Genomic DNA, 6,058 nt, shown 5'->3' with positions numbered 1-6,058 from the left:
GGGTGTGGGTGGGTCATGTGCACAAGGCGGGGCCCAGGCTGGGTGAGGGAGACATGGAGAAGACTCCTCAGCAGTGGTGATCGAGCATCCTGGAAAGGCTTAGGAAAGTGTCCCTAGGGCAGGAAACTGCAGGTGCAGAGGTATGGAGAATGGAACTGGGAAGGTAGCAAACAGTTCTGAGTGATGGGAAGGTGACAGGGTAGAGATGAAGCCAGGGGCCACATGGCCTTGAATGCCAGGTCAAGGGGTCTGTGCTGAGGGCAGCGGGGAGCCATGGAGGATATGAAACTGGGAGGGATTGTCATAGCAGTTGGGAACTGCTGGTGTAGACCAGCTGGGCAGTGTCAGGCAGGGAGGGGAGGATCAAGGTGGCAGATGTTGGGGACAGAGGGCAGGAGGACAGTGGACAGGCCTGGAAGGACGGGGGTCGGGTGGGGCGTGAACATCTGGGCGAAGGACCTGATGGGATGTGGGGCTGAGTGGGGAGTCCAGCCTGGGTACTGGGTGAGGGGGGCCCCCTCTGAGGATGGAGTGCAGGAGCAAGGGCAGCCTGGATGCCCACGTACCCTGGCCTCCCTGACAGTTTTGCAGCCCCCTCCCCCCCGCCACCAGCCCCCACGCCCTCCCCAGGACGGCGGTAAGCGCACCCACTGCCATGCTCTTCCTGCCAGGGCCCTTCTGTGGCGCTAGGATGTCTGGGGCCACCCGGGGGCTGTGACTCACACCCGATGCCTAACCGCACCCACCTGGTTTGGCTCTAGGCTACCCTGGGCTCTGTGGGTCCCCTACTAGCCCTAGCCCTTCCCTGCACAACCGCATCCCAGTTCTCCAGCCATCGCACCCCCTCCCATTCTCCATCTCTGGTCGGGTCTCCTCCCATCCCACCGCCGAAGGGCCGGCAGCCACAGTTCAGCACCAAGGTCAGGAGCTTGGCTCTGAGTTCCTTTATCTCCTCTCCGTGCGAGTTGGGGCACATGATTTTGGCTCTCTGGGCCTCAGTTTCCTCAACTGTACAGTGGGAACGCTAAACCCTGATGTGAAGATTCAAAAGTGCACCCTGGCACGTGATAGGCTCTGAGAAATTGTGTGCATGTTGGGAGTGGGAGCCGTGATTAGCCATGAATGGGAACCAGACCTACAGCCCACATCAGAGGATGTGGGGTCAGCTTTCTGTGTGGACGATGGAGTGATCGGTGTCGGGCCTGACACGGGCGTCCGGACACGAGGCTTTGGGAACATACGATTGCGGGTTGCTTCCTTGAGCCTCAGCTCCCCAGGCCTTACTGGGACTGACGATCCTTTTATAAAAGAGTCTGGGCACCCCTGCTCATGGCCCTTACTCCCTCGTGCAGCTCCGACCCACAGCAGGGCTAGAGCACTGGGGGCTGTCGTGGCAGAAGCAGGCCTTGCCTTTGTCCCCCTGTCTGCCCGGTCTGTGCCGGCCCCCCATCTGTGGCAAGGACAGGCCTCTGGGCTGGCTTTCAGGCTGGGCCCCAACCCACACCCACCTCTCCAGGCTCCAAGATGGGGCCAGGGGAGTCTGAGGAGGAATCTGGCCTCTGGGATCAAAGTGTCCAACGCTGTTTCTCTTGTGCCTGCGCCAGTGCCGTGCTCACTCTGGGCTCCGAGGTGGGGAGGGCGAGCCAGGACACTGACCCGAGGCTGGAATTAGGGCTTGGGTGGGGGGCACCGGGCTCCGGGAAGCACTGGACTCTACTTAGAAATAGCTCTGGTGGTGGAAATGGCAGCCAGAGGTTTCTCCAGACGCAGGAGGCAAGAGGCCTCCCGTGGAGGGACTTGGGCACCTGGCTGACCTACCGTCCCCGTCCCCCGTGCCTCAGAGCTGGTACCTGTCTCTCCAGGCCTCAGGTTCGTTGCCTGTCAAAGGAGGACAAAGCCTTACCTATTGGTGTGAAAAGACTGTCATGGCTTCTAGGGTGCCTGGCCTAATAGGAGGGGTCCTCCCCTGTCCCCTGGGGTGTCCCTGGACATTCATGGTTAACCCTGAGGCGACTTTGCCAAGGAGACGGCCGCAGGCTCAGGCCCGCCCAGTGCCAGGGGACGGGGACCTGGATGTTCTCTACTGCTTAGGCCACAGGGGGTACTTAGCCAGGGACCCTGGAATGTAGAGGTCCCTCCCTCCCTGTACCCGCCCTGCCAAGGGGACAGCCAGGGACGGAGTCTCCTGAAATAACCAGATCTGGTTAGTGAGGCTAATTTTAAAAGCCACTCTGGCTGCCCCATAGGCCCTTCTGGGAAGCCATGAATATCCCTGTGTTGCCCCTGGGAAGCAGGGTGAGGGGAGAGTGACAGGGGCTGGGGCTGGACTCCCACTCCTGTTAGTGCGGGAGACCCCAAGCTGCCTCCCAGGGCCTGCCCATCCAGGACCCAGAGTCCCAGGCCCAATGTTGGGGCTCGGGGGCCCAGCCTCTGTCCCGATCCACTCAGGGCGAACTCCCGTGGGCTCTCAGGACCCTCCGGCACCTGCACTGGTCTCCCTGAAGCAGCACTGGACGGGGGGACTTAAGCTCTCTGGCTCTCTCCCACTGTCTCCATTGCTATGTTCATCTCTGGATCTCTGCCTGTCCCTGTCTCTGACGCTCGAGGTCCCTCTTTGCAGCGGTGGCTCTGTCCCTCTCTCTCGGGGCCCATCGTGAAGGAGGTCAGACAGCATTCCTGACAGTCCATAGGCTGGACTCTGTGTACCAGGTGGGAGTGGGTGTCCACCTGGGAGCTGAGGGCCCGGTAGGGGAGGACAGCAGTCCTGGGGGCGGACAGGAGCTATAACTGGGCAGGCAGGGGGCCATGTCCAGGCACGACATGGGCCATCTGGACAGTTGCCAGCAGAAGGAATGAGCTCCAGGGGTAGGATTGCCAGATTTAGCAAGTAGAAACACGGAGCCCAGTTAAACTTGAATTTCAGATAAACAAGAAATAATTTTTAGTTTAAGTACACCTCATGCAATATTTGGGACATACTTATACTAAAAAATCATTCCTTGTTTATTTGAAATTCAAGTTTAACTGGTCATCCTATATTTTGTCTGGCAACCCTATCCTGGGAGGCTCTTGGAGGGAGCGGAGAGGTTTCTTAGGAATGACAGGTTTTATACACAGACCGTGGGAGCCCCAGCCTGGTGGGGGTAGCACAACCATACCCCAGTGTCACAGCGCGGGCATACCTCCTGCCCAGAGAGATTTCAGTTCTCTGGGGGTGGGGACAGTCCTTGGGAGGCCGTGACCCCGACATCAGTTACCTCCTCAGTGGAACCATGGACATCAGAAGGGAGGGTCTGTGTACGTTCTCTGCTGAGCCCAGTGCCTAACCCAGGGCCCGGCACATAGTAGGGGTTTCATAAATACTTGCTGAATGAAGAATCCTCCCAACCCACCCCCATGGGGATGGGGATGCTTGGCCAGCAGGGGGCTCCAGCAGCCTACCTCCCAAGCTCCTTGAGGCTAACTGGTGAGTGCAGTGTCCCCACCCTGGGGACTCCCAAAGTGCACTGCAGGAAGAGAGTGAAGGGGCAGACGGAGAGAGGAGGCCAGTTTTTCCCTATCACACCCCTGCCCCAGACCCCAGTTGCAACTCGGAGTTCAGCCTGGGCAAGAGTGTGGAGGGGGGTGGGGATGAGGGCAGGGTGACTTTTGGCTTCTGGCCTTGGGGGGCTGCTTGGGACTAAGGTGGAGGGGCAGGCCGCAGGGGTGTTGGCAGGGCTCGTCTGCAGGGCACTGGGACAGCCAGGGGGATTCCTGGGACCCAGAGGGTTGTGAGTTCTTGTTTCTGGAGAGCTGAAATGGGCATTTTCCCGTGGACTATCAATCTCAGGGGTCTCCCTGGAGGGGATGACTATGCCCTCCCACACCTCCCCAGGAACAGAGTCCCTTAAGTAGCCTTTTCATTCACTCACTCATTCATTCATTCATTCATTCGCTGACTCACCCACTGTCACCATTTGCTGAGAGGAACTCACTTCGGGTCTGGCGCTAAAGGACCTTAGCTACTTGGCTAGGCTTGAACACCTGTTCCACTGCCTGCACTTGCCGCCGGCTCCCGGTGGATCCTGGGCAAGAGACTGAGGACCTTGGTTTTGCCCTCCCTGCGGTGGGGTCGACGCCAGCAGCTCCCTCCCGGGGTAACTAAAGACAGGAGTTGATGCCTGCCCACGGTAGGTGCCGCAGGAAGGGGGCCCTCATGGTCACTGTCATTATCATCAGTATCATTTCGAGGTCCCTCTGGGCTGGGCAGGGAGCTGTCACTGGCCCCGAGGCCCTGGCTTCATGGCCAGTGTCACCCTGAGGCCCCACCTCCTCTCAGGGGTTTCAGCCACCTCAGCCCCCATCCCTCCTTTTCAAGAAATGTCACCTCTTCCAAGGTGTCTCTGGCTTCTAGATGCAGCAATGCATCCTTCAGAGAAAAGCAAAGAGATGGGGACAGAGCCTGGAGCGGCCGTCGGAAGGCAGGGCTTGGGCCTGGCCCCCTCTAACCTGCGCGTGAGCTGGAGCTTGTCCCTTCCTGCCCTGGGCCTCGGTTTCCCCAGTTGTACGGCGAGGGTGTGGGGCTGGACATCCTCCATGCCCGGGAAGGGACCTGTGTGGCATCCTGTTAGTAACGGTTTAGCTCCCAGCCTATAATCACATCTGCCCTGGGAAGAACTAACACAGCGTTTCTTTAAATTGGGCTCTAATTGCGGCTTTTAGTGGAGTCAGCTGCTCCCCTCCCCCAGCTGCTCTGAATCAGGGAGGTTGTCCCAGCCTGCCCCGCCAGGCCCAGGAGTCCCCTGAGATTACTCTGGCTGTCACTGAGCCGGTGACGGGTCAGGGACTGATGTCTCGCGAGGACCTACTGTGTGTCATGCCCTGAGCCGGGCACTTTCCCTCCAGAGGACTCTGGGTCACCTCACTACAATTGTGGGCGGCAGGGGCCACTGAAACCACTTTTCAGAGAGGACATTGAGGCACAGAGAAGTGTAGTCACTTACCCAAGGCTGCTCAGCTAGGATGTGGCAGAGTCCGGATTTGAACCCAGATCTGTTGGATTCCAGGGCTTTGTTCTCAGCCTGAAGCTGAGATGTGCCCTGCCCCGGCTCAGTCCAGCCTCCCTCGTGGGGGACTCTGCAGGGGCAGCCAGCATGGCCAGAGCCCCGGTCGCAGCCTTCTCCGTCCACAGGTGACCACAGCCGTTCTGCTTCTTCCCTACTGGCTAGGACTGGAGAACAGGGTGTTGGTGGACGTGGCCAGAGGCAGCCCCCCTCTCCTCGGGTGGGGCAGGGGCCTGTGGTTTCCCTGTTTGTTCTGGAGATCCCAGCCGCTTCCCTGAGGAGACAGCTAGCGGTTCCCAGGCCACAGCCCCTCGGGTGGAGCCAGACCGCGGCTGGCCAACCTGGGAGCACTGCCCACCAGCCCCACTGGGGTCTGCCAGGCCCTGGCGCTGGGTGGTCTGGGCAGGGGCCAGGAGGGGCCTCGATCTGGGCTGCGGGACAGGAGCCAGGCTTGGAGTCAGGCTCAAGGCTGCCCTGCCAGGGACTCGGAGGGCTCCCGAAAGCTGGGGATGGCTGGACAAGGGGTAGAGGCAGGCATGGGGCAAACATTGTCTTGAGGGGAGCCCAGGAGGGAAGGCCCCAGGCCCCAGTTCCATCTGAGGGCCCCAAGAGAAACATCCATCCCCTTCGGGATTGTCTCCTTTGGATGGCTTCCACTCAACCATTGAGCTGGTTCAGACAGGAGCCTACCTTAGAGGCTGGTGGAGAAGACAGGGTGGCAGGCAGAAGACCTAGATCCCAGCTCTGCCCGCCTCTGGGCCTCAGTTTCTCCATCTGTACCATGGGAAGGGGACAGGACTCCACGTTTGACAAGAGCTCCTCTGGCTGGGCAGGCAGGAGTTGGGGGGGTGGGTAGCCCAGACTGGAAGGATCTCAGTTGTTCCTGGATTTATTTTCAGAAGCTTCCGGCACCACCTCCCTTCCTCCCTCTCCCACCTTGGAGGAATCCCAGAAGTGAACACCTGCTGGAGTGAAAAAGGCTCCTGTGGGTTTTGGAGCCTGACGGACCCCGGTTC

Source organism: Panthera tigris, chromosome C1 (assembly GCF_018350195.1).
Source record: "Panthera tigris isolate Pti1 chromosome C1, P.tigris_Pti1_mat1.1, whole genome shotgun sequence".
NCBI lineage: Eukaryota > Metazoa > Chordata > Mammalia > Carnivora > Felidae > Panthera > Panthera tigris.
The sequence above is the reverse complement of the archived record's forward strand: the minus strand, read 5'-3'. Positions refer to the sequence as shown.